The sequence below is a fragment of the Herpailurus yagouaroundi genome, unplaced genomic scaffold (assembly GCF_014898765.1).
Source record: "Herpailurus yagouaroundi ecotype Mexico unplaced genomic scaffold, PumYag 182, whole genome shotgun sequence".
In the NCBI taxonomy this organism is placed as follows: Eukaryota; Metazoa; Chordata; class Mammalia; order Carnivora; family Felidae; genus Herpailurus; species Herpailurus yagouaroundi.
In genome coordinates, this window is record NW_024412413.1 from 21582233 (window position 1) to 21609827 (window position 27595).

The following is a 27595-nucleotide window of genomic DNA, read 5'->3' on the forward strand; positions in this document are numbered from 1 at the left end:
AGGACACAACTTACTAATAAAACAGGCAAATCACATCTTCTCATGGAGCTCACCTTTTTAAATGGCAATCATGCTATGAAGAAAAGTGAGCAGGGATAAAAACATTAAGGTAATGGGGATGCTGTTTCACAGAAAGAGGTCAGGTTAGTCCTTGCTGATATGGTATTTGGTAGGGTAATATCAAAGATTTCAGTATTAATGATACATTTGTGTAATGAACAGCTCATCTTGGTGTCCTAAGCAATGTTAACTCATAAGCTGAGCTGAGAAACTGGATATTGCTGCAGTACCTCAAATATTAATGTAAGTGTAAAAAAGATAATAGGAAAATATCCTTAGAATATTTCCTTGAGTACTGTCAGCCTTTAATATTTCCTATTATAAATGCTGCCTTTGTGAATAATAAATGAATCTATAAGATAATGCACCAAGCAGTGCTTCTGACATGCCTTATAAACACATCATTTCCCCCTAAAGTCTCTGGCTCCTCCTTTCTTTGTGAATGGCCCACCACTATCTTTCTTATTGTTTATGCCATTTGATTGCTTTTCCTTCATTCAGCATGCACTTAAGTACCTGCTTGTGTTAGGCACTAAGAGTTAAGGCAGGAACTAGTATGAGGTAAGTGAGGTATTTGCCTGGTGTGTGAAATTTAAGAGAGTGCCAAAAAACTCTCTGATCAAGACAAATAATATTTAAAAAATTCAAAATGTATGTGGAAAAAAATCCATGATGAACAAAGTATCAAACTTTAAAAAAAGGAGATTCAACCTTACATTGGCATGAACCCAGAAGTGAGTTCCTTACTTTTCTCGCCTTTCTCACAGTTCTGGCCCTGCTGACAGTATAAAGAGAATGAACTATAATCTCTGCCCATAGTGAACTCACCAGTATGAGGAGAGAGATGTGTGAATAAATAAGTATGGAAATAAAATTCCACTAAGGTAGATATAAAATAAGGGTTCAAACTAGAAGACATTTCTGCTAGGGGGATATAAGAATTATAAGAGAACCCAAGTCATCCTAGATGTCTTTCTGTCTTACTTTTAGAAAGTTTTGGTCTTCTTTCAAAATCCCTTTTGAATATGTCATTTCTTCTTGTCTATCTCTGTCACAAATGCTACTTCCTTAGCTCTTTTCTCTCCTGGATTATTCCTAACTGGCTTACTGCCAGAAAGTCTTTTTTAAAACACAGATCCGATCATGACCTTCTTCTATTTAAAAATCCTTTAATGACTACCAGTCACCTTCATTATAAAAGCTTGGTATCCAGAGTGTTTAATGATCTACCTCTGCCTTTATCTTGGCTTTCTCCTATGGATTTAGACTTACCAAACTTGATGTGGTCCTCCAAATGGCTTTGCATATGCCATCTCCTCTTCTTGGAATGTTCTTACTTCTCTTCTTTTCCCAGTTAACTTCTATTCATACATTAACACTCAGAATAGATACTACATTCCTAGTTTACATATCTATGTTTTTGGTGCCTAACACATACAGGTATTTGATATTTGTAAAATAGCTAGATCAGCCTTGGTGAGAGAGGGCGAATGCTTTTGTGCCAGTGCATATCCTCTATCCCTGCCACCTTGGCTATTCTCTTCACATGTCTACTGTGTTAACCTTGAAGTAGCCAAGGATAAAGGCTGACAGACATTCATTGGATGAGTCATCTTTGCTTCATCTACTATAGGTGCTTTGTTGGGTATTTACACTTTGTGTCCACTCTTACAGAATCATCTACTCAACTCTTTTTTTTTTATTTAGTTCTTTTTTTTAAGTTTATTTAAAGAATCTTTTTTTAGTAATCTCTTCCCCAACTTGGGGCTTGAACTCACAACTCCGAGATCAAGAGTCACATACATGCTTCTCTGACTGAGCCAGCCAGGCACCCCTACGTGACTCTTTTTTAGACCTCCTTGTGTCTGATCATTTATCATTGCTCCTTCTAGGCCCTTGATCAGTTAGCAGAACCATTAGTCACTGCCCAAGAATTCATATATATCCTTACCAAACCCCTTCTTTCTTATGTAAACTTTGTTGAAGCTCTGCTTGATGGTAGTATTTCCTTTCACCTCTGTCCTTTAGAACAGTGCAACCCAAACTGGCCATGCAGAGGACCTTTTTGTTTTGTTTTTAGTCATCATGCGTTATCCTTTTGTAAAATATATAGTCACATACTTGGTTTTTGCATTAATGTCACATTGCTATAAATATTTTCAAATGTGTATTCTCACTTTTTATATTTATTTTTATATTTTGTTGTAGAACCATAAAAAACAGTTTGTGAACAGGCTTTTGTTCGTGGACTACATTTTGAGTAACACTACAGTAGTTCACTCATGCATGGGGCTGTATAGTTTGATAGCAATTTTTGTCTTGCACCAACATATTGAGCTGATCCATCCATGAGCTGTATGGTTTTTGCAGGAGCCACTCTTTGAGAGTTGTATAAATCTTTTTTTATTCACCTGGCTCTAATGTTTTTCTGATTTATTATCTGGAACAGGGAGAAGGGGTGAAATCAGGGGCTTCCTTTGTCCATTTCTATCATAATGGCTCTTATTTCATAGGTCAGAGAATCAATATTTGGGTTTTGGCGGTTATTAAATGAATCCATCCCAATTATGTACTCAGGAACCAGGAACGTGGCTAGATGGTGGGCCTGCAGACCCACTTGGCCAATTTGTGAGATGGACTTGGTCCAGGACTCCATTTATTATCTAGCTTCCATATGCTCCCATTCTCATCAGGAGGCCATAAAGGTATTTCAGGTACCGTGGAATCAGTGTCATCTTAGACCCTATATCCAATAGTCCCTGGAAGGGTTAGGTATTACTTTTCACCAGTGTAGAATTGCTCTGGTAAATGGTAACACATTCCCCTGGAAAATGATTGGAGAAATATTTTCCCAAGAAGACCCTGCCTCCCTTTATATTGATGGGCTCTAGGTCTCTGAACTGGCTTAGATCTGCAGACTGCTCATCAATCTTCTGTTCTTTAGTTTTTGGCATTTTGTAGCCATATAAATCAATAAATATCCTCATTTGCTGCTTTTTATGGGTTATGTCTCCCCCCCATTCATATGTTGAAGTACTAAACCCCAATGTTTTATATTGTGACCTTACCTGGAAATAAGTTGCAGATACAGTTAGTTAAGATGAGGGCATAGTGGAGTAGGTTGGGCCCCTAATCTAGTACGACAGGTATTCTTATAAAAAGGACATGGAAGACACACACACACACACACACACACACACACACACACACACAATGCCATATGAAGATGAAGACAGAGATCAGAGTGCCGCTTTTACAAGCCAAAGTATACCAGAGATTTCCAGAAACCTCCAGAAGATAGGAGAGAGGCATAGAACAGCTTCTCACAGCCTTCAGAAGACATCAGCTTGTTGACACCTTGATCCTGGATTTGTAGTGTCTAGAACTGTGAGAAAATAAACTTATGCTGTTTAAGCCACTCAGTCTGTGGTACATTATTATGTCAGCCCTAGAAAACTAATACACTACCTATCTCTTTTGCTTCTACAAAGACACATGGATAATTATTTGTTAGCCGTAGTCACAGATCTTTGCAGGTCAAGGTTTTCTGGTTGTTGCTGTGACCTTATTGCCTTTTATGGCAGTCACGTTCACCTTGCTTTTAAAGGTTAATTGCTACTTCTAGTGCCTGCTGTTTTGGAATACTGTCAGTGTTTTGGGACCTACTTAGGGTTTCCTTGCTAGAAGTTACATTCTGATTCACAGGAGAGTCCCTCCATATTTTAATACACTTTCCTCTCTTTACTATTCTTACCTCTGCCTCAGCCTACCACCCTCTAGATCTACTTCCTTATGTGTGCCCCCCAATTCTTGATGATACATGTCAGTTAGGCTCAGCAGGTTTTTTTTTTTTTTTTGGTGAATAAGCTATTTCTTCTCATGACTGGGACTGTGCTTCACAATTGGAGTGATTATGAGTAGGACCTGACCCTAGTTATTGGTCTAGAGGAAATCAGGGGAAGCAGGGCAGATCTTGAGGAGGATATGTCTCAGGTATGGCCTTTGCTAGGTCTCTAGGTAACTAGAGGCTGCTTTCCTTTATGAAAAGGAAGGGAGTGGATCCTTCCAGTCCAGAGGGTCAGCAGAATCTGAGGGCTCATGTTCTCATGTCTACCTATCCAGATATCACCATCTCATGCTTCACTATCCTATTCTCTCCCTATCAGAGCTCTGTTTACAGCGTGGGAGACCTGCTGGGGCTGTGTATTCAGTCTTCTCTTTTGCTCAGCTACTTAGTCAAGTCATAGACCTGATTTTCAGTACAGTCTGCTCTCTGGGTATAGGAGATAAAGTTCACTTAAATGCTGATGTGATGTTTTCCTGGTTTTTACCACATGCCCTGAATTGATAGATGGCTTACCCAAGCCTGCCAGTCCCATTCTTCAGAGCTTCTAGGGCAGTTAACTCCAGAGTCTTTATACTTACGATTGACCCATATCTTTCAAGTGTTAGAGCTATTACTGTATAAGCATCTTACTCCTGTGCCACATTCCAGCCCACTGCAGGTAAAGGTTGTAGTTTTTGCATTGCTATAATATGTTATGAGTTATCTCCACTCATTTATCATTAGAAATTGGATCTTTGCTCTCCACTGACCAGCAAGTGTTACAATTCCAGAGTCCCATTCTTAGGGTCTGCTTTCTAGCACCACTTCTGTTACCAGGAAACAGTCTTAATTAGGGTTTTGTCCAAAAGCAGACCTTGAGATAAGAATTTAAGCACAGGTAGTACATTTGCAAGGTGATCCCAGGAAGCATAGGGAGGAAGTGGGGAAAGAGCTGTGGGTCCTGTAGGGAGGAAGCTGTCAGCATGAGTGTGACTCTCCATAGCAGTGGCAAGAGAACTCACGGTCAAGGGGATATGGAGTGGTCATTAACAAGGTCTCCTACATGGCCTATAAGGTTACTATGAAGAGCACAGATGAAAAGCAAGTGTACAGAAGCTAGCACACAATAAGCACTCAATAAATTTAGCTATGATTTTTATTGGTGGTTAATCAAAATATAAATAGTTTTTATTTGTTTGCTTTGCTTTAGTAGTATGAATGATTTGTTTCAGGATACCTTTAATTAGTGAATTTTCCTAATGCATTTGAAATATTACTTGATTTGTAAAAATTTCCAAACTTTCCAAATTACATCTGTTTTGTTGAGTCAGGTACTCTCATCGCCCTGACTTATGATTGAATTATAACAATGAGATGATGACTGGCCTTTATTTAGTCTTGACGACCTAAGTCCAGCATTGAGATCCTGCAGTGGAGTTATTTTGAGGCCAATCTCTTCATACCACCTTTTGTAATCTGTCTTCTTGTTAATTTGATGAAAGAAATCGAAAATTTGTGTTCTCTATTTCAAAGGAAACTGTATTATTTATGGTTCTCTTAGGCCTCGGGAAGATCTTACTTAGGTGCAAATGGTAATTATAATTCTTCCTCAGAGGAAATGTCCGTTGTACCAATGAAATAATGATTTAAAAAATTTTTAATGTTTATTTATTTTTGACAGAGAGAGAGAGAGAGAGAGAGAGAGACAGAACATGAGCGGGGGAGGGGCAGAGAGAGAGGGAGACACAGAATCCGAAGCAGGCTCCAGGCTCTGAGCTGTCAGCACAGAGCCTGACGCGGGGCTCGAACTCACAGATTGCGAGATCATGACCTGAGCTGAAGTCAGACGCTCAGGCTGAGCCACACAGGCGCCCCAAAATTTAGAACACAAAATTTGATGTTTTCTGTTTTCAAATTGTTCTGTTTCTATTTCTGTTTGATTTCATCATTTTATTATCTGCTAAATTGAAGAAATGAAATTAATTTTTCAGGCGCCTGGGTGGCCCATTTGGTTAAGCACCCAACTCTTGATTTTGGCTCAGATTATGAACTCAGGGTCGTGAGATTGAGCCCTGTGTTGGGCTATGTGCTGAGTGTGGAGCCTGCTTAAGATTCTCTCTCCTTCTCCTTTTGCCCCTCCTCCCTCTCTCTCTCAAAGGAAAAAAAAAAAAGAAATTTTTCAAAGGAACCTTATAAATCAAAATATCAATTGATAATTTTATGATTGAAACTTTTTAGAGAGAGAGGCAATTTAGAGAAGAGATGAGAAAGTGAGTATGGTAGGAGCAGAATGCTTATAGAGAGTTATAAAAAAAATAAGGGTCACAAAATAAGAAAATACTTAAAAATTTTTTTTCCGGGTATTATCATTTCCAACATTTCAGTTGGATAATATATGTAGTTGGAGAATGACGGTAGCCAGCAAGTTGCTGGAACAATTAATAAAGTGGTTATTTGGTGTCATGAAGAGGACAATAAATTGAACTATAGAAGACAGCAAAGGTTAATCACAGACAAATCATGCAAAACTAATTTAATTTCTTTTCCATATTTAGGCATGCTCAATGAGTAAACAACATCCAGTAAGCTTAGTGTATATAAAATGCTTAATACTCTTCCTTTATGGACATATTATATATAGTGCCATATGACATTTCATAAATAGAGAAAGATTAATTATAGAAGTGATATAATATATAGAAATAATGGATTAAAATAGAAATAATGGTGGTAGAAAATTTGAATATACAGATAGCTTTAATTAACATTCAAAATAAAATTTGAATTGTCATTTATATGTTTATTTTATTTTAATATTTATTTATTTATTTTTGAGAGAGAGAGACAGCGTGTAAGCAGGGGAGGATGGGCAGAGAGAGAAGGAGACAGAGAACCCCAAGCAGGCTATGTACTGTCAGCACAGAGCCAGACACAGGGCTCAAACTCATGAACTGTGCAATCATGACCTGGGCCGAAATCAAGAGTCACCCGCTTAATGGACTGAGCCACCCAGACACCCCCATCATTTATATATTTAAATTGATTTCCCCAGCTTATGCAAGTCATTATATTAATATATTACTGTTAATATCTTAGGTGTGATAATGGCATTATCATTATGCTTGTAAGAAGATAACCTTACCTTTTAGATCTATATTCTGAAATATTTCCAGATGTTATGATACCGTATTATAAGAAGCGATTTCCTTCAAAGTGGAAGGGTATATAGATGAAACAAAATTGACTATAAGTTGATTTTTGAAGGTGGTGTTGGGTACCTTATTATACTATTTTTTCTTTTTTGAAGATGTTTAAAATTTTTCAGAATAAAAAATTAAATCATGTGACATAACAAGTAGTATCAAACTTCATAAATAGATGTCAATTATACTTTAATTTTCCAGTTAATACTTTAACAACCTAGGAACAATAATAAGTTGTAAAACTATAGGACAGAAAATAAACCACTTTTTTGGGCAATGTTGTTGTAGGCAGAAGACTCAGAACTTTAGTAAGAATTTCATGAACTAAATGGATTTTTAAGCCAGTAGTACCTTGAAAATTTTCTGTCCTAGTTTCTGTATTTGCAGATGAGAGGACTGGAATTTGGCCTGGTTAATTGGAATCATGATCAGTCTGGAAGTCTGGGTCTCAGCTTTTGGTTCTCAGATTTTTTCCCCTCCATCAGATGCCTGTCTACAAAAGCAGTTAAGATTCTTTTAGCTCTGAGGCTCAGTTGCTTATTCATGGGGCTAGTTGAAGTGGCAGCAGAGCATAGTGATCAATGCTCAAATCACAGCTCGGCCACTTTACTGGCTGTCAAAGCTGGTAAGATTTGTTTCATCACTGTAAGTCTCAGTTTTCTCCTATGTAAATTGGGGACTACTTTGAGGGCTGAAAGAAAAAAATGTATGTTATAAAGCAGAATCAGACCTATAAATACAGAGGACAAACTGATGGTTGTCAGAGAGCAGAAAGTGGGGGGATGGACATATTGGTGAAGGCGAGTGGAAAATCTAGGGTTCCAGTTATGGAATGAATAAGTCACGGGAATAAAAGACTCAGAATAGGGAATACAGTCAATGATAGTATAATAGGGTTGTATGGTGACAGATTGTAGCTACTCTTGTGATGAACATAGCAGAATGTATAGAAATGTTGAATCACTGTGTTGTACACCTGAAACAAATGTAACATTGTGTGTCAACTATAATAAAAAAAAAGAAATAACGTGTGTATAGAATGTATAGAATATAGAATCTACATTTTAGAGAATTCATAAGGATTAAATGAGATTATATATTTTTAGAAAATAGCTGGCACTACTATGCACCCAATGAATTCTTGATATTATCATTGTTATTATATCTTCATTCTATCAAGGAAGTGAGAAATTTTGAATTTTAAAATTTCAGTGGATAAAAATTATGGGCTGATAATTGAGAACTCAGAATGTGTGTGTGTCTGCGTGTGTGTGTGTGTGTGTGTGCGCGCGCGTGTGTGTGTAGGCTAGCATATTAGATACCATTTTCTTTTTTAAAAAAAAATTTTTTTTTCAACGTTTATTTATTTTTGGGACAGAGAGAGACAGAGCATGAACAGGGGAGGGGCAGAGAGAGAGAGGGAGACACAGAATCGGAAACAGGCTCCAGGCTCTGAGCCATCAGCCCAGAGCCTGACGCGGGGCTCGAACTCACGGACCGCGAGATCGTGACCTGGCTGAAGTCGGACGCTTAACTGACTGCGCCACCCAGGCGCCCCTAGATACCATTTTCTAAGCAGCTTTTTTTTTTTCCTGGAGGTATAATTCTCATACCTTAAAGTTCACCCATTTAAAGTGCATAGTTCATTGGTTTTTAACATATTCACAGAGTTGTGAAATGATCATTACAGTCTAATTCTAGATATTTTCATCACCTCCAAAAGAAACTCTTGTATATAGTAGCAGTCATTCCTCATTCCTCCCATCCATGTAGTCCTAGACAGCCACTAATCTACTTTTTGCCTGTAGATTTGCCTATTCTAGACATTTCATATAAATGGACTCATACAATTTGTGGTCTTTTATGACAGTTGTCTTTCACTTAGCATATGTTTTCAGAGTTCATTCACATTGTCGCATGTATCAGTACTTCATTCCTTTTTGTTTACAAATCTTATTACACTGTATGAATTTTTTTTTTTTTTTTACAAATTATAGAGTATTTTAAAGTTTCTTATATCTCTGTGTTTGGGATAGAAGATGACTACTTTCAGCTTTATTCTAGTTGGATGGCAGAAGTCTATAATTTTCTCAGGGATTATAATTGTAGCCTGCATCATTTACCAGGAAAAACAGTTACTATGTACATGTACCTAACATTATCCAGTTGTAATTTAGGATGAGAACCATAGAGGCAGGAGAAAAGAGGAAAAGAGAGGGAGTTAAGACATGGTAAGAAAGAAAAAGGAGAGGTAAAGGGAGTAGTTCACCAGAGACTGTATGATTGTGCATTAGGGATGCTTTAGGAAATTCCTGCAGTGGGGAAGAGCTTAACATTGGCTCCTTAACACCTTGAAAAATTGGAAAATTTATTGAGGCTTAACTTAATTAATTTGATAGTGGTTACTCCATTTTTTTGAGCATTAGCACAGATTGTGTTTCTTAACCAAGTAGATAAATAAAATAAAATTCTCAGGAGCTTATTAGTTTTATATTGAATGACAGCACTTTCACTTCTATACCTTCACAAATATGTCCCTTTGAAAATGGTCTGGGAAGTGTAATAGTGATATTCTGGTTTCAGCTCTCAGGGTTATAAAAATGTAATTTTTTAATGTTTATTTATGAGACAGAGAGAGAAAGAGAGCGTGAGTGCGGGAGGAGCAGAGAGAGGGAGACACAGAATCTAAAGCAGGCTCCAGACTTTGAACTGTCAGCACAGAGCCTGAAGCGGGGCTCGAACTCATGAACTGTGAGATTATGACCTGAGCTGAAGTCAGACGCTTAAACTACTGTCAGCTCTCAGGGTTATAATCCTACTCCTGTTTGCTATATTCCTACCTAGGATATTAAGATAATCAGTACCAGCAGGCCCTTGTTAACTTGAACTTTAAAAGAACTGTAGCTTTAAAAATTTTTTTTAAATTTTCATTTTTTAAGATTTTATTTATTTTTTTATTTTTTGAGAAAGAGAGAAAATGTACAGGGGGGGGAGAGGCAGAGTGAGAGACTCTTAAGCAGTCTCTACATTTAGCATGGAGCCCAATATGGGGCTTGATCCCATGACTCTGGGATCATGACCTGAGTTGAAATCAAGAGTCAGACACATAACCAGTTGAGCCACCTAGGCACCCTAAGAACTATAACTTTATTTAAACACACTACTGCATGGCCTCTTAAGTAATTTTAGCTCTAAAATTTTGTGATTTTGTATATTACTTTACTTGTTACTCTTTTGAGTGAGTTTCAAGGCTAATACCATGTTAACTAAACAAGGTTTATATCAGAATAGTCATGTTGTCAGTATTTTTTTTTTAAAGAATTTCTATAGAGAAAAGAAAAATGATTGCCAGGTGGCATCAAAAACAAAAGAGAATGTTTCACCTGCCACCTTGTTAAAACTAAAGTCAGATATAAAAGAAGAGAGTCAAAACAAGACAGGAAAACAGCAAACCCATTTTATTTATTTATTATTTAAAGATATATTATTTAAAGATAACCATTAAAAATTTTTCTTAATCTTAATTTTTACTGATTTATTTAATTTTTAAATTTTAATTCCAGTATAGTTAACATATAGTTTTATATTAGAATCAGCTATACAATATAATGATTGAGCAATTCTATACAATACTCAGTGTTCATCATGATATGTGTACTCTTTTTTTTACATCTTTTTTAAAAAAATATTTTTTTGATGTTTACTTATTTTTGAGAGAGAGAGAGAGAGTGTGAATGAGCACGGGAAGGGCAGAGAGAGAGGGAAACACAGAATCTGAAGTAGGCTCCAGGCTCTGAGCTATCTATCAGCACAGAGCCAGACTCGGGGCTCGAACCCACAAACCATGAGATCATGACCTGAGCTGAAGTTGGATGCTTAACCGACTGAGCCACCCAGGCGCCCCTCTTTTTTTTTTACATCTTAACAAATGGTGTTCTTTATAGTAATAGTATCATCTGTAACATATTAATATACGGTTGACCCTTGAATAACACAGGTTTGAACTGTGTGGGTCCACTTATGCACCTATTTTAAAGTGCTGTAAATGTATTTTCTCTTTCTTATGATTTTTATTTTTTAATAATTTTTAATTACAGTATAGTGAATATACAGTGTTATACTAGTTTCAGGTGTACAATACAGTGATTCAGCAGTTCCATCCACTACTCAGGGCTCATCATGATAAATGTAGTCCCAATCCCCTTCACCTATTTCACCCATCCCCCTACCCACTTTCCCTTTGGTAACCATCACTTTGTTCTTTATAATTGGAGTCTGTTTTTTAATTTGTCTCCTTTCATCTTTGTTCATTTGTTTTATTTCTTAAATTCCACATATGAGTGAAATCAAGCCATATTTGTCTTTATTATGACTGACTTCACCCCCTCTATATCCATCCATGTAGTTGCAAATGGCAAGATTTCATTCTCTTTTTATGGCTGAGTAGTATACCTCTGTGTGTGTGTGTGTGTGTGTGTGTGTGTGTGTGTGTGTACCACATCTTCTTTATTCATTCATGCATCAGGGGACACTTGAGTTGCTTCCATAATTTTACTATTGTAAATAATGCTGCAGTAAACATAGGAGTGCATATATCTTTTGTATTCTTTGTAGTGGAACTACTGGACCACATGGTAATTCCATTTTTAATTTTTCGAGGAACCCCCATACTGTTCTCAACAGTGGCTACACCAGTTTGCATTCCCACCAACAGTGCACGAGGATTTCTTTTTCTCTGTATCCTTGCCAACACTTATTGTTTCTTGTGTTGTTGATTTTAGACATTCTGACAGGTGTGAGGTGATATCTCATTGTGGTTTTGGTTTGCATTTCCCTGATGATGAGTGATATTGAGTATCTTTTCATGTGTCTGTTGGCTATCTGGATGTCTTCTTTGGAGAAATGTCTGTTCATGTCTTCTCATTTTTTAAAAAAGTTTATTTATTTATTTGGGGGGAGGGAGGGGCATAGGGAGAGAGAGAATCCGAAGCAAGCTCTAGGTTCTAAGCTGTCAGCACAGAGCCCTATGCTGGGATTGAGCCATGAGATCATGACCTGAGCCAAAGGCAGATGCTTAACCGACTGAGCCACTCAGGTGCCCCCGCAGATGGTTTATTTTTGCTTTTGTTTCCCTTGCTTCAGGAGACATATCTGGAAGGATGTTGCTATGGCTGATGTCAGAGAAATTACTGCCTGTGTTCTCTTCCAGGATTTTTATGGCTTCAGGTCTCACATTTAGGTCTTTAGTCCATTTTGAGTTTATTTTTGTGTAAAGTGTAAGAAATTGGTCCAGTTTCATTCTTTTGTATGTAGGTGGCCAGTTTTCCCAACATCATTTGTTGAAGAGATTGTCTTTTTTCCCATTGCCTCCTTTGTCAAAGATTATTTGGCCATACAATTATGGGTCTTTTTCTGAGCTCTCTCTTCTGTCCCGTTGATCTTTGTGTCTGTTTTGGTTTTATTTATTTATTTATTTTTAGAGAGAGATAGAGAGCACACATGCATGATTTGGGGAGGGGGAGGGAGGGAGGGAGAGAAAGAGAGAGAGAGAGAGAGAGAGAGAATCTTAAGCAGGCTCCCTGTTCAAGTGTGGGGCTCGATCCCGTGATGGTAGGATCATGATCTAAGCTGAAATCAAGAGTCTCATGCTCAACTGAATGAGCTACCCAGGTGCCCTGTGTCTGTTTTTGTGCCAGAACTATACAGTTTTAATGACTACAGTTTGTAGTATATAATGAAATCTGGGATTGTGATAACCCCAGTTTTGTTCTTTTTTAAGATTGCTTTGGCTATTTGGGATCTTTTGTGGTTACACACAGGTTTTAAGATTACTTGCTCAAAGTACACCATTTTAAATGCTATCACTTTCCATTCAGCTTATCCTGGGAAGAGAAAAGTGTCCTTCCCTGCTGATGGTTAGGAGGATATACCAAGTGTTACTTACAAAGAACATGTTACACTGATTTTCAGTGAAGCAACTGGAAGAGTAAATGACAAAATTTAGATAACATAAATGGTCCAGTATTGCGTGATTTTGTAATTGTTGAAAATTCTGTCTATGACTGCTGTCACTGGTCTTACCACACCTTCAGATGTTCCTCAATCCATGCTTTTGCCATTAGCAGCCACTAAGAATAAGCATGGCAGATGTAGAGAACTTTAAGTACTTCTGATTGCTGTTGTACAGGCAGCATGAAGCTGGGGAAGCAGCCTGTGCTATTTACCACAAGGGCTTTGGAGAGGGGAATAGCAGCCTGGGGAGGTGGGAACAGCAGTAAGCCTAGGAGAAGTTTAAGCCCAGAGGAAATTAAACACTGAACTGATGGTGCTTAAAAAAAAACTTTCAGTGACATGTTCAAATGCTCATTATTTAGCGTAGCATAGAAGGCCCACCATAATTGCCATCCCTGTAAACCTTTTGTTATAGCATTATTATAATATTTTTTGTTCTGTAAACATGGCTTGCATTTTCTTGCTTTTGTGCCTGTTCTTATGCTATATCTTTGCCTGCATACTTGATTATACCCCTCAGTCTGTATTTGTAAGCTCTGCCTTTTAGCAATATTAGCCTCCTTCCCTGTGCACCTCATGGATATCTTTATTATAATACAGCATATGCTCTTATGGTTATTGTTTATACATTTACTTTCCTGAAGGGCAGAGCCTATGTTTTATTCATTGTTATATTTACACTTTTGACAGTTTGTGGCTTACGATAAATATTTGTTGGATGGAAGACAGAGACAACAGAACAGTGAAGTGCATGAAGGAGAAAGTCCAAAAATAAAATGTATAACTTTTACTTATTTAAAAAAAAATTTTAGGGGCGCCTGGGTGGCGCAGTCGGTTAAGCATCCGACTTCAGCCAGGTCACGATCTCGTGGTCCGTGAGTTCGAGCCCCGCGTCGGGCTCTGGGCTGATGGCTCGGAGCCTGGAGCCTGTTTCCGATTCTGTGTCTCCCTCTCTCTCTGCCCCTCCCCCGTTCATGCTCTGTCTCTCTCTGTCCCAAAAATAAATAAATGTTAAAAAAAATTTTTTTTAAAAAAAATTTTTATGTTTATTTATTTTTGACACACACAGAGAGAGAGAGAGAGAGACAGAGCATGAGTGGGGGAGGGTCAGAGAGAGAGGGAGACACAGAATCTGAAACAGGCTCCAGGCTCTGAGCTGCCAGCACAGAGCCCGACGCAGGGCTTGAACTCACAGACCGTGAGATCATGACCTGAGCCGAAGTCGGATGCTCAACCGACTGAGCCACCCAGGCACCCCCTTACTTATTTTTTTTAGGTTTATTCGTTTTGAGAGAGAGGGTGGAGGAGCAGAGAGAGAGGGAGAGAATCCCAAGCAGACTAGGCACTGTCAGTGCAGAGCCTCATGCAGGGCTTGATCCCACAAACTGTGAGATCATGACCTGAGCCAAAATCAAGAGTCGGATGCTTAACTGACTGAGCCACCCAGGTGCCTCTAAAATGTATTATTTCTAAAGCAATTGTATCAGATTGTTTCATTGAGTTTTACTGTGAATCCAGTATTATTTAACAATGTAAAGAAACAATTTTACAGATATTATTAAAAAACTATAAGCCTAGAGAGTTATGAAAATGTATGCCAGCCTGTCCCAGATGTAGTTTGAAGTAAAGGGAAAGAAGATGGGATGAATACAGCCCAATTATTTGAATCTGTTGGAAAAAATTTCCATCCAGTAGCCAATGAGTTATATTTAGATATGAAGCAAATTATCATCATTTGTGATTCTAGCCAGCCCTCTCCTGAAAAATATCTGAAGCACCAGTTTCTGCTTATTGTTCATTACTTCTCTGGAGAGGTTTCGTTTAGACAAAAATCACAAAGAGAGTATGTGGTATTAGATTGAATTTTGAGTAACCGAAAAGTTTAATGAAGAGAACATAATGTACACATAACTAGATTATTCACTTGAGTTCCTTCCCTCTTCTTTGCCAGTCTTGGTTCTCCCTCATTTCTGGCTATCTGGGTTGACATGCCCATCAAGGATGAGACTAGATGTGGTCCATCTCAGGCAGTAAACAACTTTTTGGAACTGTTCATTCCAAGTTTCAGTCAATGGTCCTCAAACTTGGGTGTATGCCAGAATCCCTAAGATGCTTGATAAAAAGTACAGATGCCTAGACTACTAAGAATTTCTGAGTGTGGCCAGAACACCCACAATTTTTAACATACGTTGTAATCTGAAACGATTGGTTTGGATCTTTCATGTTTAATGTATTCTGGGAGCAAATAACTGTATATTACCTTTCAAGATTCATCTATTCCTGGGTTTTACCATCTATCAGAAGGTGGATACCTAGATGATTACTTGCTATGGGTTAAAGTGTGTACTCCCCAAATTCATATGTTGAAGTCCTAACCCCTCTCCCTAGTGCCTCAGAATGTGACTATATTTGGAGATAGGGTCTTTAAAGAGATATCACATTAAAATTAAACCATTAGGATGGGCCCTGATCTAATATTAGTGGACTGGTGTCCTTAATAAGAATAGGAGATTAGGACATGCACATGAACAGAGGGAAGACCATGTAAAGACATGGGACAAAGACAGCCATTTGCAAGCAAGGAGTTAGGCCTTGGAAGATAACAAACCTGCCAAAACCTTGATCTCAGACTTCTATCTTCTAGAATTGTGAGAAAAGTAATTCTGTTGTGTAAGTCACCTAGTCTGTGATACTTTGTTATGGCAGCCCTAGAAAACGAATACAGTACTAATCTGTGTTGTGTATCTTCTATGTACAAGGCACTGTGCGAACACTTTATTGAACCCCTTAGAATGTTGCTAGCTCTTACATTTGTGGAGGGAAGGAAGGAAGGAAGATGTAGGCTAGGATCCAAGAAAGCCATTCATGAATGGTATATGTCCTCTTCCCTGTTGCCCACACACTTTAGAATTCCTTTCTTGGGGTGCCTGGGTGGGTCGGTCTGTTATCTGTTAAGCCTTTGACTTTGGCGCAGGTCATGATCTCATGGCTGGTGAGTTTGAGTCCTGCATTGGGCTCTCGGCTGTCAGCATGCAACCCGCTTTGGATCCTCTGTTTCCCTTTCCCTATGACTGTAGTCACAGCACTTCCAACAGTTATTATTTTTTCTAATTCCAACTAGCAGTGTGTTAATTGAAATTAGGGAGAACAGAAATAAGGGGAGCTAGGCCATTACCTAGCCTCTGCATCCTCTTTTTACCTCCCACTACTTCTATGAACTATTCTGGATGCCATATTGGTTAATATAGTTGTTATATTAAAAGTCCACTTTCAGTTTTTATTCTGATTCAACAAATATTTATTGTGTACCTAATATCTACCCATTACTAGGCTAGAAATTAAGTATACAAAGGTGAACACAGCATGGTTTCTTTCCTAAAGGAGTATGCACTTCTGTAAATACAACAGAGGAAATAAATGCATCAATAGAATAAAAGATAAGGGCAGAAATGGCTATTTTATTTTAATAAGAGATCCAACTTAGTAGTTATGAATCAGAATGATTGTTAGAATTACTAGGAGAACATTTTAAGTGAGTCACAGATTCTACCATCGATCAACTTATTCAGAATTTTCAGGCATGAGGTCTTTGATTCTGTGTTTACAAAAACTCTCTTCTGGTCCCTCATGTTCATGAGGTTGGAATACAGAGGTCTAATGTATCTTAAGTGTAGGTAAGTGTGTGAAGTGGAGGGTTGCACTCAAGTAGTAAGTTAGGTGATGGTCCATGTGCTAAGGATTACTGAATCAGTTTACAGAGTATAATGTGTTCTCTGTGTGTGTGATTTAAAAAGTATTATTAGTGTCTCAAGATGTAAGTGGAATAAATGAAATAATATTTTTAATCAAACTAAGGACTCTGAGAGGTAAGTGACCAAAAGCCCAACTTAAATTAGCATAATCCTAAAAGAGCATGCATGGGCTCATAGATGGACAAAGGTGGAATAGAGCCTCTAAAGTGCTATCCTGCACTTGAAATATGGCTGGTCTGAGTTCATATTTTCTTTAAGTGTAAAATACACATTGGATTTTGAAGATTTGGTATACAAAAAGAATGTATTCTGTTTTCCTAACATTTTTCTATACTGAATACATGTTGACATAATATTTTGGATATGTTGGGTTAAATAACCTATCTAAAAATTAATTTTACCTATTTTTACTTCTTTTTAATGTAGCTACACATGTGGCTCACATTATGTTTTTGTTGGACAGCATTATGCTAGAATCATTGGAAATAGGGGATCTATGCCTCTAGGACTGTCTTTCCTCTCTGCTTCTTTTTGGGTGTCAGCCTTATTACCTCCAATTGCAGAGGACTTTTCTCCTAGAAGCAGAAACCTGGAATCTTACAAGGTCTCTACTAAAGGGGGAATGGGCACTTCTCTTCCAGATCCTATTTTGAAAATCCTATGGAAGAATTTTAATTGGTGCAGCTGGAATCATGAACCAATCACTGTGGCTGAGAGAATAGAATAATACTGTGATTGGCTGCATCTGGGCCAAGTGTCCATTCCTGTAGCTGGGCCAGGGCACAAAATAAAGTGGTTAGTCATTACCAGAACCACATGGGTAGAATAGAAGATTAATTTCCCTATATTTTTCAAAACAATAATAATAATTAGTGTTTGTTTAGTGCTTACTATGGGCGAGGCATTATGATAAGCATTTTTACATAGATTTTCTCATTTAATATGTTGAACAGCTATTTTGAGGAATTCTGATGGAATCTTAAATGTAATAAATCTTGACCCATGACATTCTCCTGATCTTTCCAATCTTAATAAATAAATGAACACATAAATACTTAAGCCATACAACCCAGGAATCATCCCTGCTTCATTCCCTCCTTCCCCTTGCCTTCATTCATTTATTTATATTAAATAATTAACTTTTCCGTATCCATGCTTTACACAATAGCCAGAATATTTTTAAAACCTAAAGCTCAATTAAATAAAGCAGTTCAGTGAATGAAATCTAAACTTCCCAGCATTGTGTGGCTTCTGTTTAACTCTCCAATTCCTTCTTGTGCTATACTGCTTCTCACTATGTTTCAGTTACATAGGTCTCCTTTCATGCCAAGCTCTTTTCTATCTTTGGCCTTCCCTCTTCCTGGAATGTTTTTCTGGTTTTCTGAGTGGCTAGCTCATCCTTATCCTTTGTATCTCAGCTTAAGTGTCACCTCCTCAGAAAGACTGTATCCTGAACATCCTATAGAAAATGGATCTATAGTTACTTTTTAACTATCCCATCACACTCTTTTATAGCACTTATCATAATCTACACTTATTTGTTTACCATCTGACCCATTTACTCATGCATAAACTCCATGATTATATTGAACTTTGCTGACTTGTTCACTGTTCTAATCCCAGCATCCGTATAATATCTGGGAACATAGTAGGTGTTCAGTAAATATTTGTTGAATATGTGAATGAATATTTATAGATGAGGGAACTGAGGCTTAGAGAAGGTAAAGAACTGACTCAAGTCATATAGTATGAAGTGACAGAACCAAGTTCCAAACCCAGGCAGCTTGATTGCAGAGCCCCGCTATTAATTGCCATGCCATAAGAAGGGACTATTGTAGTGGGCAGGCAAAACAATAAATGTCTAATAGTAGAAAGCACTGGTCTTGGTATCAGAAGTCTTGTATTCATTTTTGGCGCTGTTTACTGGAGTGAGAAGGCCCCATTTAGTCCACATGGCTGGGAGTAGAGGAGGGATGTTATACAAACAATAATTGGGACCTATACCAGAACTGGAATAATTCTGAAAAAGAATGAGGGCAAATAACAAATGCCTACAATATGATTCTAGTATATTCTCAGAGTGCACTGAGAGGCTACCTATACCTTTCTTACAGAGGCCATCTCTTTTGACACTTATCTTTTGCAAATGACTTGAAATTTTGAAATATAATATTTTCTGGTGGATATTAAGTTTGGAATGAAATTGTGGGGACAGCTGGAAACAAGATAATTGCTAAATGTGAAATCTGAGAGCGCAGACTGACAGTTGTGAGAATATGATAATATTTTCTACTATAATAGATGCAAAGTCATGGATAGACTGGTAGTTGCAATTCTTTTCTCTCTTAGTATAAATGACTCTCTCCATCCATTCCAAAAGTGTATCTAGTATTTATAGTTATTGTTCTTTAGTTGTATTATAAACTAAGGTTAAAGGTTATAGCATTTCGTTTTCCTGATGTATTTCTAAGAATATACATCTGTTTTTTAACTTGTAATTTTTATCTAGAAAAAATATTAATGATTTTATCTATTTGCTCTCTGTTTATTGGTTCAAAAATAATTTAATTTTCTAGAGGATAATTATACTTGTGGAGGGGAATGCCTCATTGTTTTTGTGTGTGTGTGCTTTTGAAAGAAATTGTGTGATTCATTTACCCAGGGAAATCATTTGGATTGTCTATTTACAGTTTTTTTCAATTTTCATTTCCATTGGCCAGATATAGTTAACATAATAGCCAACATGTACTTGAACTGATCACCATTATAAACCTGCCGTGACACAGGGCTTTTAGTCTTCCCTGCTTGAAGACTGTGGTCTCATTTGAACAGAAATATTTTGCAGTAAAACATTCATCCGTCTTTTTTCCCCTCTTATGGATAAATCCACCCAAACTGATCTAATATGGTCAAATTTTCAACACAGTTCATTGTTTTTTTCAAACCCATAAACTGAAGCAAATAAAATTCACTTCTCCAAGCCTTCTACAACTTACTATACACCCTAAACTTTAGCTTTCCCTATCTCCTTTCATATTATGAAAGCCTCATTCTTTATAAATGAAACACAGTGGGGGGAAAACTTAAAAGTCATAGTTAATGCTGAAATACGTGGCAGGAAAATAGAGCCTTTTTGCTGAGATCTGATTTATTCATACATTGCATACATTCACTTGCCAAACATTGACTGAACATTTCTTTTATATGAGAAACAAGGATCAAATAGAGTAGAAAGTATATAGGATCCAGGAGTCAGAAGACCAAGGTTCAAATCCTGACTCTACCTCTTCATAACTGTGATTATGGCAGAAACAAATATCCCTAATGAGTCGTGGTTCTTCCATGATTTTTAAGGTGAGGATAATAGAATCTTCTCTGCCTGCCTTTAAGGATTATGGTAAAGCTCTAAAGAATTCTGTAAATTATAGCTTTCCAAATAAATGTCAAATGTATTTCTTATTATGTGCATGAAACTACTTCATATGGAGGATTTAAAAAAATCACCATTCTTTTTACTATACTTTGGTTTACCAGTCCATTTCCTGGAATCATTTTTTCATGACTTTATATTTTTAGAGCAATTTTAGATTTACTATAAAATTGAGAGGGGTTACAGAGATTTTTCATGTACTGTCTGCTCCCACATATATATAGCCTCCCTCATCATCAAAGTCATTCACCAGAATGGTACTTTTTTTTTTGTTAAACCAAGGATGAATATGCATTGGTACATAACAATCATCTGAAGTCCATAATTTACCTTAGGGTTCACTCTTGGTGTCATACATTCTATAGATATGGAAAAATGTGTGATGACATATATCCATCATTATAATATCAAACGGTATTTTCACTGCCCTAAAAATCCTCTGTGCCCTGCCTGTTCATCACTACCTCTCCCCCAAGCAATCACTGAACTTTTTAATATCCTCATAATTTTGCCTTTTCCAGAATGTCATATAGTTGGAATCATATAGTATGTAGCCTTCTTAGATTGACTTCTTTCACTTAGTAATATGAATTTAAAGTTCTTCCAAGTCTTTTTTCATGGCTTGATATCACTTCTTTTTAGTGCTGATTAATATTCCATTGTGTGGATGTACCATAGTTTATTTATCTATTTTCCCACAGAAAGGTATCTTGGTTGCTTCCAAGATTTGAAGATTATGAATAAAGCTGCTATAAACATCAACATGCAGGGTTTTGTGTGGATGTAAGTTTTCAGTTCCTCTGAGTAAATACCAAGGAGTGTGAATGTTAGATCTAATGGTAAGAGTATGTTTAGTTTTGTAAGAAACTGCTAAATTATCTTCCAAAGTGGCTGTACCATTTTACATTCCTACTGAGATTTTATGAGAGTTCCTGCAGCTCCACATACTTACCAACATTTGGTGTTGTTAGTGTTCTGGATTTTGGCCATTCTGGTAGATTTGTAGTGGGATCTCATTGTTATTTTAATTTGCATTTTCCTGATAACATGTGATGTGGAGCATCTTTTCATCTGTATATCGTCTGTGGTGAGATCTCTATTAATGTCTTTGGCCTACTTTTTAATTGGATTGTTTGTTTTCTAGTTGTTGAGTTTTAGGAATTCCTTGTCTATTTTGGTCAACAGTCTTTTATCAGATTTGTCTTTTGCAAATATTTATCCCAGTCTCAGCTTATCTTCTTATTCTCTTGATACTGTCTTTTGCAGAGCAGAAGTTTTAAATTTTAATGGAGTTCAGGTTATTAATTATTTCCTTCATGGATCGTGTCTTTGGTGGTATATCTAAAAAGGTATCACCGCACCCAACTGAATCTGGGTTTTCTCTTATGTTATCTTCTAGGAGTTTTATAGTTTTGCATTTTACATTTAGGTCTATGATCCAGTTTAAATTAATTTTTGTGAAAGGTATGAGATCTGTATATAGTTTAGTTTTTTGTATGTCTATGTCCAGTTGTTCCAGCACCAGCTGTTGAAGAGACTGCCTTGTTCTATTGTATTGCCTTTGTTCTTTTGTTAAAGACCAGTTAAGTATAAAGGTCAATTTCTGGTCACACTGTTCTGTTACATTGATCTGTTTGTCTATTCTTTTGCTAATACTACACTGTCTTGATTACTATAGCTTTCTAGTAAGTCTTGAAGTAAGATAGCATCAGTCTTCCAACTTTTTTTTTGTCCTTCAGTATTGTATTGGCTATTCTGGGTCTTTTGCTTCTCCATATACATTTTAGCTTGCTGGGATTTTGATTGGGATTACATCAAATCTATAGATCAAGTTAGAAAGAACTGACATCTTGACAATATTGAGTCTTCCTATCCATGAACATAATCTCCATTTATTTAGTTCTTTGATTTCATTCATCATAAGTTTTGTAGTTTTACTAATGGATCTTGTACATATTTTGTTAGGTTTATACCTAAGTATTTCATTTTGTGGGGTGCTAATAAAAATGATATTGTGTGTTTAATTTCACTTTTTATTGCTGGTATGTAAGAAAATAATTTACTTTCATGTATTAACCTTGTATCCTCGCAACCTTGCTATAATCGCTTATTAGTTCCAGGAGGATTTTTTTGGTTGTTGTTGTTGTTGTTGTTGATTCTTTCAGATTCTCTACATAGATAATCATGCTGTCTGCAAACAAGGAAAGTTTTTCCTTTCCAACCTGTATACTTATTTCCTTTTCTTACCTTATTGCATGAGCAAGTATTTCTAGTACAAAGGGGTGGTAAGAGAGGAAATTCTGGCCTTGTACCTGATTTTAGTGGGAAAGTTTTCAGTTACTCACCACCATTATATATGATGTTAGCTGCAGGTTTTTTATCAAGATAGTCTTTATCAAGGTAGGAAAGTTACCCCTCTATTCCTAGTTTTCAGAGTGTTTTCCTATCATAAATTGGCACTGAATTTTTTTAAAATGCTTTTTCTGTATCTGTTGATATGATCATATGATTTTTCATTTTTAGTCTGTTGATATGATGGATTACAGTAATTATAGATAGTCTGAACGGGCCTATATCTATTAAAGGAATTGAGTCAATAACCAGTAATCTCCAAAACAGAAAACACCAGGCCCAGATGGGTTCACTGGTGAATTCTATCAAACATTTAAGAAAGAAATTATATGAATTCCCTGTAATCTATCTCAGAATAGAAGCAGAAGGAATAATTTCCTACTCATTCTGTGAGGCCAGCATTACCCTAATACCAAAACAAGACAAAGACATTACAAAAAAAGAAAATATAAATCAATTTTTCTCATGAACATAGATGTAGAAATCCTCAACCATTAGCACATTGAATTTTAAAAAGTATAAAAACAATTACACACCATGACCAAATGTTATTTATTTCAGGTATGCAACTGAGGTTCAGCATTTGGACAGGATGGCCAGAGCTGGCTGGAGTTGAGTTTGTTCTCTCCTAGGTCAGTTTGGCTCTGGCTAATTAGTTTTCCCTGAAGGCAGGGAGTCCCTAAGAAGGGCAGGAAGTCCCTAAGAACAGAGGTGCTCTGTGTATTTAACAATGGTTCCTTTCCCCTTCCCCTGGAAGCTTGAGAAGAATTTTCTTTGATATTTACTTTGGGAATCTAGTTGAACTCCTGGAGGAGAATCCCACAATTACTGTGTTGGGGGCAGATATCCCACAACAGTGTCCTCCTAGAGATTTTTTAAAAAATTATTTTTAATGTTTATTTATTTTTGAGAGAGAGAGAGAGAGAGGCAAGCAGAGAGAGAGGGAGACACAGAATCTGAAGCAGGCTCTAGACTCTGAGCTGTCAGCATAGAGTCTGATGCAGGGCTTGAACTCACGAACCAGGAAATCATGACCTGAGCCGAAGTTGGACACTTAACTGACTGAGCCACCCAGGCGTCCCTAGGGAATTTTTTACATTGAATTGAATGCTATTCTTTAAAAAAAAAATAATTGTTTTTATTATTATTAAGTAATCTCTTCACCCAACGTGGGCTCCAATGTACAACCCTGAGATCAAGAGTCATATGCTGTACTGACTGAGCCAGCCAGGCACTTGGAATAATATTCTTTTTTTCATCATTATTATTGAGATATAATTGACATAAGACATTGTGTCAGTTTAAGGTGTACAGTATGTTAGTTTGATACATTTGTGTATTGCAATATGATTACTCCAGTAGTATTAGGTAACACTTAGGTCATACATTTATCATTTCTTTTCTGTGTTGAGAACAGTTAAGATTTTGTCTCTTAGCAACTTTGAAATTTATAATACAGTAGTGGTGAGTATAATCACTTTGTTGTGTGTTAGCTCTCTAGAATTTATTTATCTATTGGTTGTAAGTGTATATACCCTTAACATCTTCCCAGTTCTCCCACACCCTCCAGCCCCTGGTGACCACCATTCTACCTTCTGTTTTTACAAGTCTTATTTTCTTTTAGATTTCACATATAAGTGAGATCATACATTGTCTTTGTATTTGTCTTTATGTGTATTTGTCTTTTTCTTTCTGAGATATTTCACTTAGCATAATGCCTTCAGAGTCTATCCATGTTGTCACAAATGGAAGGATTTCATTCTTTCTCATGGCTGAATAATATTTTAGTGTGTGTGTGTGTGTGTGTGTGTGTGTGTGTGTGTGTGTGTATGTATATCTCACATCTTTATTCATTCATCCATTGATAGACACACTTAGGTTGTTTCCATACTTTGGCTGTTGTAAATAATGCTGCAATGAACATGGGTGTACAGACTTTCCTTCAAGATACTGATTTCATTTCCTTTGGATATATACCCAGGAGTGGGATTGCTAGATCATATGGTGGTTCAATTTTCAATTTTTTGAGGAGCTGCCATACGGTGTTCCATAATGGTTGTACCAATTTGCATTCCCATCAACAGTATGTTAGGGTTCCCCTTTTTTCCACATCCCCACCAACATTTATTATCTTTTGTTTTTTTTTTTATAAAAGCCACCCCTGGAGTTTTTAACTTCTAGATTTGTCTATACTGAGCCTCCAGCACTTCCTCAGTTATACTTCAGGCTCTCCTACTTTGCACTGGTTTCCCTCACAGTTTCTGTTCATGAATCTCTGCTCCGGTAAGCTATAATTCCTGTATCCACCTGTCTCTCTATTCTTGGGGGCAGCAGCACTTTGCTCTGTGTCTTCGGGATCCAAAAATTGCTGATTTTTCAGTGTGTTCATATTTTTAGTCATTCAGCTGAGGCAGTGACTTTCATGCTTTTTACATGTGGAACAGGAAATCAGAAGTCTCTCTGGAAACATTGTAAGACTTTGTTACAATTTAAAGTGCTTTGAAATCCCCTTAAGATAGATTATACGTAACAAGGACATTATTGCTTATTTCTTGTACTGTCTTAATTATTTCCTAAAGTGAAAGTTTTAAGAGAGGCTAGTTTGGCTTCTTTATATTACTTGTAAATAATCCTGATTTTAGGATAGGGAAATCTTCTATAAGAATCTAACAAAGAGGGGCACTCAGCTGGCTCAGCTCGTAGGGCAGGTGACTCTTAATCTTGGGGTTGTGAATTCAAGCCCCAAATTGAGGTAGAGTTTACTTAAAAAAAAAAAAAAAAAATATATATATCAAAATGACTTTTTCCTCTAGAGATGAACTAGGTAATTCATAAAAATATTTTTAAATGGCTCAGATATATTTATAAAATGAATATTATACTTATTATACTTAATATATTATGACATATACTTGATATATACTTGAATACGCAGTTAGAGATGGAATTGTAGTTTGTAACATTAGATGTGTAGGGGTACCAGATAATTTAATATATTAGAAAATAAATGCAATATGTATTTAGATTTTTAGTTGAACATATATACCTCACTGAATTTGGGAGTTACGCTGTGGGGGCAAGAACATTAGATGAGGATGGATTTGGAAGAATTGAGTTCTAATCCTAACTATGGAAAGTATGGTTTAGTGAGTAACTGGATAGGTTTTTGGGTCAGTCATGTTTTTTGAATCCCAGTTCTACCACTCTTTGCTGAGTGACCTTGGGTAAGTTTCCTAATCTTCCTAAACTTTAGTTTGTTTAACTTAAAAAAAGAGATAATTATAGTACTTATCTCTTAGGGTTACTGTAAGGATTAAATGAGAAAATGCACAGTAAGTATTTAGCAGTTTATTAGATCATCATCATCGTCATCATCACCACCACTAATGCCACTGATTAGTCATTTAATCTGTCTAGCTCTGTTAGGTTCTCTTATTTATAAAAGGACTAAATTAGTTGATTTCCTTGTGGCTATTATTATTATTATTATTATTTGAGTAAATGTGTTTGAGAGTGCTCTGTTAAAAGCCTGCCTAAATAGAAGATATCACATCATCTTAGGATTGTTTGAGCTCTGAAATGTTATGACAACAATGAAAAACCATCTATGACATTAATCTTTGGCTCTCCTGTTTTATCTCAAAGCTGTGACTAAAGCAGAGAGAAATTTGTTGCCAATCTCCTCATCTTTGCTTTCTTCATCATTACTCCATATTTATCCATCGTATATAGCAAATTACAGAAAACAGATAGGGTTTCTTAAGCCAAGACCAAAATAGGAAGAGGAGGAAGCCACAATAATAGTGGATATTTACTTAGTCTTAGTATGTACTAGATACTGTGCTAAGAGCTTTATATATATATTGCTGTTTAATATGCATATATATATATATTTAAAATTAAACCTTTCCCCATTGTACTTCTACCTTAATATTTTTATTCTTTGTCTCTGTAACTTTTGTCTCCTTAATCTTATTTCCCCATAATTGTCTTCTAAGAATTCTGCATTTTGGCCAAGTGCTGGATGGTGGTTTGCAACATTTATTGAACATATCTTTTACTGTTGAAACTTTATGTCCCTGTTTGAAACCCCTCTTCTCCTTCCTTTCTGTTTTCCCTACCAGTCTTTCAGCTTGGCTCAGACTTCCATTTTGAAGCTGTCTAATTATTGCTGAAGTGGCTTCCCTTCCTTGCTATAAGCACTAGTATGGAAGAAAATACTTTGTTAAATAAAAACATAGTGCTAATTTTTAAATTTGCATACAGTATAATACGTTATTCTAATGGCTATTGAATGTAAAGTTGTTCTTCAACAGCTGAGAATGAAAAAACAGTGTATTTTATTTAATTTAGACTAATTTGCATAGGCCTTTTTGTGTGGCTTTCAATAGTTTAATTGTAATTCCAGAGTAATGAAGATGATTAGGTAGCTGTTGAAGATGGCTTAAGTCATTTTAAAACGAAAACTGCAAGAGTGCTCAAATTTATTCTCCCGTCTTCTTTTGTTGTGTCCTCTCATCCAATTTCAAAATTCTAGTCCCCTTACATACTTTAAAAGAGAAGTAAATACTATTTATCAAAGTAGTAAGTAGTAAGTGACCAATGGAGAGATTTCAAGCATCTGTGGGAGACAGATTTTTGTACAAAAAACCTACTATAAATAGTAAAGAATAATTAGTAAACATATGAACTATTTCCTGAAACCTCAGGAAAGTTGTTTAGTTAACAGACTGGTCTGCATTAATTATAGTGACTTAGGGATCATTAATAAATTAGATTGCTTCTATTTCATAGGCACAGAGAACCCTAATTTATGAAGAGAGCATTTTCCAAAAGTTTGTTTAAAAGTTGCTTATTGGGAGCTTATTGACATCTTCAAGATGTCACTGTTAGGAGCTGGGTAAAGGATGAAGCTTGAGCCACCAGGGATATTCATGGTCATAGGAAACTATATATATAT

General features: G+C 36.6%; 1 pseudogene; it reads right to left on the bottom strand.

Moving 5' to 3' along the window:
* The window catches only part of LOC121040045 (proteasome subunit beta type-5-like), a 45628-nt pseudogene that overhangs the window by 16902 nt on the left and 1131 nt on the right, over positions 1–27595 (bottom strand).